Here is a 13,221-nt window from a genome sequence, read left to right on the forward strand (position 1 = left end):
TATCACACCCAGTAAAACAGCATAAAACTTTAGAGCCAAAACAGGAAAAGACTGGAATTGTGCCTGGGTTTTAACAGTCCCTGTTTCTTGAGTGCTTGATGGAATAAAGAGCCTGCTGCCTGCGTACCCCACACTGTGGATTATACATGTGGCTGTCTCACATGTGAGACACTGTAGTGATGTTGCAGAGCGGAAGTGAGCAAGAACCAGAGGGAGATAAAAGTGAGATATCACATCAAGCTGATACATATTTAATCCAAAGCAATAATGTATTATTAGCCTCCTAAAGTATTATTTCCCTTTACTTTCCCCTTGTTGCTTATTTCAGACTTATACAAAAAAGCTATGATATCAGATTTTCCAGTCGTGGAGAAAAAGTTTATGATTACCTGGTGGAAGTGTATCCAGAAAATGCTGATTTGATATCTTTTATTAGAGTTTGTCAGAAGAGTTCCACATTTCCTTCATTTCATAGCTTTTTTTTTCAATTTACAGCTGTGGGAAATTAGATAGAGGCAGAATCCCACATCCTATCTCCCTCTCTAATACGCAACGGTAGAGGGACTGTTGAGTTGTTCCTGTGTGATGTGATGAATGCCGACGTTTGGTTGAACGGGGAGCTGGTGGAGAGAGTCCTTATTACATGATAGAGAAAGATGAAAAGAGAAAAAAAGGGACCAAAGATGGAGGATAGAAACGAGAGAGAAATAACACTAGTATAGGAGCACAAAATGAATAAAGAAAGATCTAACATGAAGGAAAAATTAATCACATTCATTAATCACAACTATGACATGTAGATTACTGCTGACAACTATATGTGTTTGCTTGCGTGTGAGGGAAGTGGAATGTATGTGGATGAGAATAAAAAACTGAATAAGGTCTTCAGTGGCCATGTTTCCAGGTTTGTTTTGGCACAACCTTGGTGAATTGCCTGGAGAAGATTATTTCACCAGGACTGATCTCGCAGAGGACGATTGAGGGGGAGGGAAAAAATTGTTTTATGATTGCATGAGTGTGTACATAAGGGTAGCACAGGGGAGGATAGGAAGAAATGGAAAAGAGAGAAACACATCTTGCTTCTTTCCACAGTCATAAAAGCACATCGCTGCACACAAAGCTTTCAAGATGTCCGTCATTTAGTTTCACTTCTTTTCTGTTTTTTCCACGCATGCTTCTTCCTGCCTGTGACTCAGACCAAAGGCGATGTCTTAATCTGCCCTTTCCTTGCACCTCGTTGCTATACTGAAACACTATATTTGATCAGTGTCTCCACAGGAGGTTCTTTTGCCCTCTCTCACAGCTGGCTCAGTACAGAGCTCACATCAAGAAGGCTTCATCATAACCATCATTGTTTTCACTCTGTCTTTCTGGTCTGCTCTGACTCTCAAGGCCCCCTAACCCCCACCTCGATGACTACCTTTTCCCCACACACAATAAGCAGTAACTGCCATAATCAGAGGTTATCTATCTGTGTGCTTCCTCTCCCTTTAGCTCTGATGTTTTTTCTTTCCGGGTGAGGTAGAGCAGTAATAAGTATGACTGGTACCTCCACGCTGAGCTCGTGACAAGGACACGGTGCCCTGATGGTCTTTGTACTCTGAAGAACAACTGTCCAAGAAACAGGAGGTAACAGGGTCTAATCAGCAGAAAATGGAACAATGGCGATACTATTTCATGCCTTTGAAAGAAACACACCAAAGAACAGCCTTCAATCCACATGACAGTATCAAAGATATACTTGAAAATATCAGGATTTTGTCTCAGCAAAATGATAACTATGTTTGGAAAAATTCCAGTACCTGTAGCTATAGCATTTTGAATTCTCTGCTACACTTGACACCGAGTGCTTGCAGCCATACTAGTGAATGTTTGGCTCTTATAGGTGTAGGCAGAGAGAGGGAGGACACGCACAGCGGGGGGAGATTCATATGGATTTGCAAACCCTTTTAAACAGTCAAACTGCATTTGTCCTTTACTAAAGGGCCACACTGAGGTTTTGTACCAATAAAAATGGAAGAAAAGCTGCACTGCTGGAAACTGCATGTTCTGTATGTATTTTTAGAGGTCTCTGTTCAGAGGTGCAAAATATGGGAAAGGGAATTGAAATTTCAGATATCTCCTACACTTGATTTTTCAGAATGCAGGGAAGGAAATTGTCTTTTATCTGACACAGACAGTATGTTACACAGAGTGTAATAGTGCATTCACATGCTCCTCCAATCAGTGGCGCAGGTAGTAGGGATGCTGCAGCACCTGCAGCCCCCCCTGGTGGCGAAGCTTTAAAACAGCATGACGAATAAAATTATATAAATATCTGTTTGTTTCTGTTTTATGACATTTTGTATGTCTTGTTTGGGCTGTGGAATAAAGAGAAGGATCATTTTAGTTATTTTAAAATGATTTCATTTTTTCATCCTCAATGTGTATTGGCCAAGCAGATTTGTCTTTTTGACCTGATTGCGATTCAGCCTAGCCAGAAACAACAAGGGAATGCAATGTCTTAAAAGAGAATTTGGGATGTTTTTCTGCAGAATACAGAGCCTGTTTGGCATAGTATGTTTAGAATTCTATAAACTTTTAAGTTATAATGTAGATAGAAGCATAGAGTGAAGTATAATTAGCTAGTTGCGTGTTATTAAAGGTAGGGTAGGAGATTTTGAAAATTATTTCAGTGAGAGATTTTGAAAGTAAACACACGCCCCTTTCTCTCGGAGTTCACCCCGAAGCCACGCCTCCCAACCAGTCTGTGACTTCGACCATCATGCACGCACCTCTCTGATGCGCGCTGACCAGGAAGAGAGTGACAACCAGCCAATACTCCACGCAGGGGCGCCTTGTAGGATTGGCTGATGTTTTTAGCGTTTTATAGCTTCCACAGATGATTAATATTCTTCGTTTTAAAGTGAAACTGCCGAACTAATCGGTTGCTATCGGATTGTGAAGAGAAGTTACACTAATTCAACAAAAAGTGCATCCGAATGTAATTTCCTACCCTACCTTTAAGTTGTTAAAGGACTAAGGTTAAGGTATAGAGCCATCTACTGGTGAGAGTGGAGACTGCAGGTCATGCAGAGTAAGACTAAGCTGTCAAGTGTTTAGTTTGTCATTTCTGTTCTACTGTACAAACAACTATAATTCAGTTTCACAATTAATTATGAAGAAACTTTTAATAATAATATTGCAATTTAGGTTAAAATCCTGATATCTCAAGTGAAGTCCCACAGCCCTTCCAATCACAGTCAGTCATAAGTACTCACCAATATGCATTACTGTATCAAGGGAATTAATTAAAATGTTTTTTTTTACATAAATCTTTGCACCACTGAGTCATTAAACCCACTAGACAGTTAATCTGTGCATCTTTGCCCCTCTCAATACACTGCTGACACTAAATGTTTCTTAGTCTAGATTGTATCTGTTAATGCATTTTCCCCTATCAAGAAAAAAACATCACAGTGAAAACATTAATCAAGTATGATAACCTGTGGGGACTATAACTGCTTTTATTACGTTTATATACATAAATAAACACACACAGTATATTGTCTTTATGAGAATCCCCCTAGCTAGGTCATATAGTATTAAAAACAGAATGGAGTTTGGGTTTGGGATCTCACTCTGGGCTCCCTCCTTCCAATGCCCCATGTCATGTCTGGTACTGCCTGGGACCACAATCCAATCAGGCAGATGGAGGGCTGTTTGAAGAGCCGAGAGAGGCTACCCACCCCTCGCCAGTAAATACTGGCAGCTCTTGGATTTAATTACGTTCACAGTATGGTAAACGGAACGGTGCCACAAGCCCCCAGAACACACCTCTGGTCCGCACAGCAAAAGCCAAGACATCTAGTGAGTGACTTGTTTTCAGAGTGATGATGACTAATGAAGAATTATGCATGACAGGGAAATAAGGCTGCTTTCCAAAACCACACAGCTATAAAATTTGGAATTAAGGTATTTGGGAAGTAAGCTCACAATAAAATCTGGACTGTTGCTGACATCTGTAATGTCTTTTAATGAAGGGTCAAGAAGTGACTCGGTAAGAAAAAAGCATGTTGAGAGTTCCTTCCAAATAAGCCAAAAGTGGAGTTCAGCATGGGTTATTTTCACTGTGCACTGTGACTTTACGCTCCAACAGCAGCACACGCTCATCATGTGCTGTTAGTATACACTCTGGCCTTACCCCTGTGCAACCCTGACTCTGCTCTGCAGGCTCAGACCCAGACAAATTACTGTGTCTCCAAGCTGCTGCTCTCTCCTCTGCGCCAAACATTTCCTCTTATTTCTACCCCATTCCCTGAAGAGGTGTCTGTCTACTAATACCAGTGCGGCAGGCGGCTGCAGCTTTCCACCTGCGGGGTCATTGGACAGGTTCCCATGAAGGTCACAGCTGTCAGATCATTACATGAGAGGATTGGGCTGGCGCTTACATAGCTGCCAAAACAACCACTTCATCAGCAGCACCAGTGAAGATGTGAAGGTTGCACTTGAACATCTCCAGCATTGAATCTTCCTTTAGGATGTTGGAAATGTTGGGGAAAAAAACGGGTTGCTTCATGGTGGGTCTGACATGGCTGCACCTCACTCTTCATTAGGTTGGCCTCCCAGTGTGTTTTTGGCAGAGGAGAATTAGGGCTGTATCTGATTAGGAGGTGGGTGGGTGGGGGGGGGAGCAGAGCCCTTGAAAGCCTAATTGATTAGACTGTCTTTTTTTTAGCCCTCTGCTCCCTTCTCTACACACAGCCTCTTAAATAAAGTGAGATGAATACAAATACTGGCAAAGCAGGAGCACACACCTGTCACCTCTGAGCTGCCAATTTAAACTCTATGCGCTACGACTAACAAGCTGAGTTGTTGGAAAAGCTGGATTTCTAAACTTTTGCCTTTTTTATCTTAAAGTTAAAGCCACGTTGCTGAAATATTTTTGGCATTTAAATTCAAAATGAGATACAATGTAATGGAAGAATTGCAAGAATCAGATCATTTGTGTTTATGTTTTTGTTAGTTTTTTTTGGAGGAGGACATTGATTTTAGGCAGACAGAAGAGTTGAGAGCAGCATCTACAGCTGGCTAAACCAGCTCTGCTCACATGGCTGTGCAAAACTGAATGAGCCAGTAGCTTATCAGGACAAACAGACAACACATTTTTAATGAATAATTAAAGCGAAGTGAAAACATTGGCGTCATCCTCGGCAGTTCTGCCGATGTCATTGCTCTCTTAGTGAAACTTGACACTAAAACAAAAACAGGTCTGCTGATTGTATGTTTACTGGCGGGGATACAGTGGCAGCACAATGACAACATGACCTGGGATCGCGCGACACTAAGCATTTACAGTCTGTCATTGCAGAGTGTAATTTCTGTGGGAACAAAAACAATACTAAAATAAACACTAAATAAACTCTCAACCAACCAAATGATAAACAGTCTGCACTTTTCTACCTCAGTTATGCTCAAAGCAGTGTTATTACATGTAAACACATTGCATCAGCTTTGTATTTAGTGTCTTGGGTCCCAGTGGCTACACAACCTAACCTTAGTGCACCAGGCACTAATGAAAGCAGATCACACATAATACATTCCTTCATTTACTTTTTTCTAGGGATGTCAAGATCAGGTTTTTTTTGCCCTCGAGTCAGGTTTATTTGAGGACTGGGGATTGGTGAATCGGCAGATACTGAGTCCCGATCCGATACAAACTGAGTTATCAACGTCTTGAACCCAGGACCTCTCGCTCCAAAGGCGACTATCATACCCGTACACTACAAGCCAAAGAGAGGCGTTTACTTTGACAGCCCTAATAAATATATATCCGATTCCTGATCAGGAGGTAGCATCCAATTCCGATCGAGTCTGAAACAATGTAATCAGGCCCAATTTTCCGGATCGGATATGGAAATCCCTACTTTTTTTACAGAGGCCTGGTTGAACAACACAGAATTCATACAACTAGATAAGCTAACCTCTGATCCTGCTAACAGAAATGCTGCTGTGTGTAGTAAAGCTTGCAGTGTCAGTGATGGAGCAGTGGATGAGCACTCAATATATATCCTTATACAGATCATAACCACCTGCAGTTCTAACCTATTCAATGGTGGTGTTACTGCACTACATTGCAGTGATGTATGGGTGGACTAACCATCAGGGACATACTTATATATGTATATTGTAATGCAGCCAGAACACCACCCGATGTAACCTGAATAACAAATCTAATTATGGCTTTTATGAGTGTGGCTATAAAAACTGGAAATGAATAAAGTTGAAATTAGATGACTGCAGGTTACCTGTGTGAACCATAATATCTCAATCATATGTGATTATAGTATTTTCTCATGTAATAACTGTCAACATGCCCCCAAACCATCATGAAAGCCCACTAAGAACATATCATTAATTATTAACACATGCATTCTTTTTTTTTCATCTCTCTGTTGTTTGCACTCCAAGTAATCCTTTCATTTCTCACCGTGTGGTTGGATTTGTGTGCCCTCTCCCTGGCCTTTGGCTTGTTTCTGCTCTCTGAATGCCAATATTTCAGCACTGTTTTTCTAGTGCAGAGAGCATCCCACTGAGCAGGAAGGTGACCATCCCTTGTGCCTTGGAAATTAGTGTGTGTCTGTGTTTGTGTTACTTCTGCTGTGGGGACATAAACATATTTACAGACACAGTGTGGAACAGAACTCAAATATATGTGATATAAATATTATATTTTCGACAAAGTTAGGGTTACATTTAGTCAAGTATGATAAGTGTTTGGGTGAGAAGAAAAACATATAGAACTTGTGTGTATGAGTGTGAGTGCCGGGGAGAGAGAGAGAGAGAGAGAGAGAGAGAGAGAGAGAGAGAGCACAGTGATGGTGATAGGTATGAAGAATTGTGTGTCTGTACATTCCAGTCTGTGAAATGACACACAAAGATAGCAGTGATAAGGACATATCTGCATAGCAAGGCTGAAGTAGATTAACTGGAACATCAGTGCTTCGTAGTAGTATTTTAGAGCTTATCTTCTCTACTGTCCTACATATTTGACACTGCATCACTTTCACATTGCAAATGTGTTCATAAATATGATGTATAGTTATGCTGTGTGGCTTGTACATCAGCAGGACTCCTGTTCTGACTGCAAAAAGAGGTTTCACCTCCACTTTCCTATTCAGCAGAAGGCAGCAGTTGTGACAGACCTCTGCTGAATTGTAAAAAACTGCCATATTCTTGCTCCTTGTTACTAATTCTGCGGAATTATCCGAAGAGGCCATGTCAAAGCTGGTTGAAAGATAATCAATAACAGGTAAGGACTATGTATTATGATGCACAGGCTTTTACATTTAGAAAATCAATTTTCTGCAACACTGTGACAAGCACTAAAAAGACAAATACTGACTAATCATTTCAGTCAAAGAAGGAGAACGGTGATGAAAATAAACTGACCATAAGCGACTGTGACATGTTTTTGTACAACTTTTTAAAGCCCACCATGCAGAAACACAAATCCATCAATTCAGTAGCTTATCATAAATATTCAAATGCAAATAAAACTTAAGATTGAACTGACAAAGATGACCTTTATCATGCATTACATATGTTTTTTAAGTATAGATTTTTCAATTAAATATAAAATGTATAGAAATCCCCAAAATGCAGGCAAGTTGACAACTAATCCTCAACTTGTTCCCAACAGTGTGCACATTAAAAATGATGTCTTTGGTGTAGAACTCTTAATGAAAGCACATTCTGTCAAAAACAAATTTTAGAGCCTGACTTTACCAGGAAAACATCATTATTAGCTTCAGGTTTTCTAGAACAATTGCTTCCTCCTATTTAAGGGAATTGAAGCCTGTCATGAAGCTTAGTTTACTTTGAGGTTTAGGAAAACAGACTTTGAGATACATTAGACTTTGACATAAAACCGACCTTGTAACTCAAAGACATTTATCTAGGAAAAAACTTCTGTGACAATGAACTGACATAACCTAAGGCAAAAGCTGATAGTTTACATCTTAACTAATTTGGCACAAGAAAATAGTACAACTCTGGCAAAAGTATCCCAAATGCTAAGCAGAGTCCAGGCCCAAAAACACCTAGAAAAAGTAGAGAAACCACAAATCACACTGGAAGGGAACACAGAGACTGAATACAGGGAGAACAACAGGACACAGGCGAAACACATCAGGGAGGGCAGGCAATCACAGAGGCAGGAAACGAGTGAGGGCAGGAAGTGAAGCTGTATAAAATTAGAAATTAAACAGGGAAATGTTTGAAAAAAGACAAAGGAATGAGGTGCTGTAGAGCAGGATGTGACATCTGCAAGAAACGTCATGATGACGACTCTCACTGGCTTTAAACCTAACCAAATGCAACCAAGTGAAAATGAAATGTCTGACAAAGTATGCAGAAATAAATTTGTCCCTTTATATGTGAAAATGTAATGTAGGGGCTTGATGTCCTCTGGAATCAAGCGGAAAAAGGGTGCATATATCAGCTTCAGTAGTCAGTCAAAATTAGTTGGAGAACTTTGCACGTCAGCCAAAAAACTCCAATATTGTGCATGATTATACTAAAGTATGGTTCTTATAAAGTATATACATTTCAACACACAGCTCTCGGTGCATTACTAATGGAGTATTTGTCAGTGATGTTCAGTTCTAGTGTAACATCCATGATCCATGTCCCCCCCAAAGGACGACTTTTGACATTGTCTCCCTTTTAATTTGTAATATATATACAAAGCCCCCTACAGCCCATTTATCTGTGCTTGTACAGCTGATAGTGGGACTCTTTTATTACTCTCTACAGATGCTTTCCTTCTTTCTCTTTAGCCAGTCAGCAAACACGGGGATATAGCTAATCTTATCATCATTACATTATGTATTTGTGCAGCAGAGATTACCAACACATCCCCTATAGCTCCGAGAGGATATCTCTGACTGAAGTAAACACTTCTTAAACACATAAACACGCATTCAAAAGTGGCAAGATGGTGCTCTAACACACACACACATTTGCACACAAAACGAAAAGTCAACCGAAACAGTTCATGCAATAAAAATGAGATCGCTATTCACTCAGCAAGGGTTGTGATATTGTGGTTGGGAAATGTGGAGTTCAGACAGTCAGACAGATACCACTCTAATACTCAGGTCATCAGCATACAGAGGCGAATGCTGTGAATGCAGACCGCACAGCATACACCTGTAGACATACAATATTTCTCTAAGATAAACATGACACATCTGCCATCCAGGGACAGCTCAACACAGAATAAACAGGAAATAAACAAGAGGAAATAAAGCTATTTCAAAGAATGAAAAACACATTCAAACTGGACTCATTTCAGTTCCAAACATTTCACTTATCACTTCTATCTTTATTGTTATACTCTGATCTCTGCTTAACAGCAAGCGCTTTTCAGAACTACTGACCATTACCAGAATCATTCACATCTATACAAATTCATCAAAATCGTGGCTGAGGTTTGGTAAGGTACAAAACTATAACTTTTATAATAGGAAAAGATCTTTTCAAAAGTTTTGAAAAGCCACAACTGTGGCTTTGTGAAGCTTTAATTAAATGTGGTAGTGCCACAAAATGTGCACTTTTACAATCAGACATTCAGTTATGAATCTACTGAAGTAGTAGACAAATTGAAATTATGACCCGTGAACTGCTCTATTGCTCTAAATAAAAAGTTATATTTTAGCCACAGGGGGACATAAACTTGTACACTAAAATCTCATAAAACCATTCAATCGTTGGATAATGATGTTTCTTATGCAAGCACTGCCAGGATTTATTATCTGGGAACTGTTAATATTTGTGTAAAAACAAATATATAAAAACAATTCATTCAGTGGTTTCAGTCAGGGTCAGGGTTCAAAGCCATCAATGATGAATACTAACAGGTATACAGAAACTGCAAACTGTATAGAGAAACAATGGTATTTATCATCATCTGTTTTGTACGTCCCTGAGTGGGCTCCCCTGAGGCTTCCACTGGCCCCTGAGGCAAATGTATGAATATCATCCAGAAGGTTGAAGCGAGGCGTCTGGACTTGTAGAGTTTTCTTGAAGACGTTTCTTTGCTACTCCAAGCAGCTTCATCAGTTCCAACTGTTTGATGGGGAAACAGGATATGTGGTCCTCTTATCAGTAAGAATATTGGTTGATTAAGACATTATTAATATATAGATAGTATAGATAAGCTGTATGGAGCTGTGCAGTGTCAGTCTGGTGTATCAGTTCATCTGCATGTATGTTCATGGTTGTTGCTGCAAAACTACATTAACAAAAACGTTTTAAAATCAAAAGTAAAAGGCACACATCACCTGTGTGGTCTAATATGTCCTCTTAGCACAATGCATTTGCAAAAGACGGCCCGCGGTAACCTACTTTTGTAGTGAAGGGCAGATTTTCTCTGGCTCCAGGTGTTAATGTGATAACAGCCTGGGTGTCTGTCAGTCATTTCTCATGGACTGCGGTGTATGCTTTTTACAAGGCCGTATTATCCCCAACATAATGCTTCCCCACAAAGGACTCCCACTGCCACACTGTAGGGGGAAAATTGCAGCCCCTCCACTTCTGTGGAACAACTTTATTCAGCTGTCCATGTTGCGCCCTACCTGGTTTTCAAACAATGGTTACAGCAGATGCATTCCACTGAGCCAATTGAAAGACACAGAGAGCGCAATGTACCGCAGTGAGGTCGGTGCATAAATGATGTGTTAGCACCAGGAGTGCTACGTTGATGTTATGTTGTCTCTAGTGATATAAGTGAAAAATGTCCATTAAGTGAAGTGTGTATAGCAGTATCTGTGTTTGTATGAATGCAATAAGACTTCAAGTCTGTAATAACTCTGAATGTTCTAGATCTGAAAAGGAGAAAAAATTGTTACAGCACAAAAAGTTCAAAAAGGTCTAACTCCTGCAAGTATCCTCTCCTATTTATAAGCTAAAAGTCCTCCAACCTGAAACCAATATTTTAAAAATAACTTAAAATTCAGACAACAGACAAAAAGCACATCAGTTTCCATTCCATCACTGCAAAAAGCTGATGATTGGCTTTGATAGCCCATTTCATTTGCAGCTACAAAGACTCACCCTTTTACTACAAGTTATTTACCGTTTCTGTGGATAAGGTAAAGTATAATCATGTAAATTAAAGGTCCTTTGTGCTTTTCAAAGTGTGAGGTTTTCAGCAAAGCAAATACCTGACTCCACTTCATTATCAGCCAAGAGACACAAAGCAGGGAAGGCTGGTGTTGCTATGACCACAATTAGCCTGATAGAGAGTGCAGCCACGTCTCTTGCTATACGTTTTATTTTGCCATCTATGCTCCATCCTGATTGAATGTTTTTGTTTTGTGTGACAAAAAACACTGCAGTTCCCCCTGCACCGTGTAAGAACTACCTCCATATTAAAATGCTCTGCTCTACAACAGAACCTTGAAATTTCACATTGATATGGGCATGGCTGCTTTGAGTGGTGGGCTCACAGAGCAAGCCTTCTAGTTCCATGACTGCCCACCTGTCTCAGCTCCACCACTTTGCATGTATTTGGACTTACCAGGTGTTAAGGTGCTAATGTCCAAGGCACAAGTTTAAGCGCGAACAGAGACACTTTCAATATTGCGATGGATGGAGCTTTCCACAGCGATATAACAGACAGTTTATCCATAGTTCTGTATAGTCTATAGTGCAGAGCAGTGTGCAGAAGGTACAAATAGATTGAGTTATTTATGAAGACAGCAAATATAACTGAAAGGAATGAGAAGTTTGCAGTTTAAGATGACTGCTCTGCTTAAAATATCAGCATGACTGGCATTTAACTGAATCTGCTTGCAGGCTTGGATAACACATAAAGCCTTAAGTTTCCTGTTTGACAGAGAACACTTAGTCAGGGTGCCAGCTCCAGTTATAAATGGAGTGCTTGGAATCTCAGTGTATGGCTCAGTGTTACAATGGTAAATATCATATACTTTATATGAAAGTTACATTTTATATTAAAGTGCCAGCCTCAAATATGTATAAAATGTGAAACTTCCCTGTTTGGAATTAATGTTAATCTATCTATAATCATGAACATCTCTATAGAAAGAACCTACAGGGATTTATTGCTTGCTTGTGGTGTGTGATCTGTCACTCAGCAGTTACAGGGTAGATGCAGATGCTAATGGTGTCCTGTTACATTACTATGGATAAACAAACAAAGAAAATACAGATGAGTGTACTGCTGTTGGCATTGCAAGTCATCATAATCTCATAAAATAGGTGAGGTATTAAGACAGCAGATGATGGCATCCTCTTAACATGTAATAAACTTAGAGCTACATGTCAAATAACTTCTTGTTTTATTTGAAATCACTGAGTTTCTCTTCAGTAAATTCTCAAATTATTCCCCTTAGAATTTAGAATTTTTATTTGGAATCAAATTCTATGGTTGGAAGCAGTTGCTATTTTAACCTTTGCATTAGGTAGTAAATTTTAATGGTTTATTGTTGGCTGGCAGTGACACTAAGTAATTCTAACTGAGGCTTTCTGCTTATCTGCCAGCACACAGGTCTCATGCTGCATCTGGCCTGACTGAACAGGCGACCAAACATTAACCTGGGGGGAAGGACATAATTTTGGTGGTTACAGCCAATTAGGGAGTCACACCGAGCAGTATAAAAACCTGAAAATTATTTTGACATGATTTTTGTAAGCTGGTTTCATCCCTTATTTTGTCGGTGGCAATAAATTTTAGCGCAGTAGTCTATTACATGCTTTTAAAAATGACTTTGTGCGACAGACATGGATAGCAAAGGTGCGCACACTGTAAATTGCTATGCATTCATTCCTTGCTAACCCCCGAGCTTTGTGTCATGAGACTTATCTGCACCTATGCATGTAAGTGAACTGTAAAACCACCACCTATTGCTCCGTCGTTCACCTGGGGCTCTTCTATTTCTGTGCTTCCACTGCAATAAAAACCTCTCCCCTGACTTTCTGAAAGTGACTTTCAGTGCCTAACCATGTAGGCCATGATAATGTTGGCCATTTTCATAGGGTGGGGTGGTATGTGTGTGAGGGGTGTGTGTGTGTGTGGGGGGGGATACTTGGCTTTTTCAATAAACCTCTGGTGATGTGTTTTGTAATGCATTGGTTATACTTCACAGTAAAAACCCATTCTGTTCCTTTGCCAGCCAGTGCACTTCTCCCTAAATTGCCTTTTCTCCAACTGCC

At 40.0% G+C, this 13,221-nt stretch overlaps 1 long non-coding RNA gene across 1 annotated transcript in view; it reads left to right on the forward strand.

Annotated features, from left to right (window-relative positions):
• Positions 1-12,028, forward strand: part of LOC114449762 (uncharacterized) — a 32,492-nt gene extending 20,464 nt beyond the window's left edge. The window contains exons 3-4 of the long non-coding RNA XR_003672013.1: positions 3,777-3,780; positions 12,012-12,028. This is a non-coding gene — a long non-coding RNA (uncharacterized LOC114449762). The remainder of the gene's footprint in view (positions 1-3,776; positions 3,781-12,011) is intronic.
• The last annotated feature ends 1,193 nt before the right edge of the window (positions 12,029-13,221 follow it).

Source organism: Parambassis ranga, chromosome 17 (assembly GCF_900634625.1).
Source record: "Parambassis ranga chromosome 17, fParRan2.1, whole genome shotgun sequence".
NCBI lineage: Eukaryota > Metazoa > Chordata > Actinopteri > Ambassidae > Parambassis > Parambassis ranga.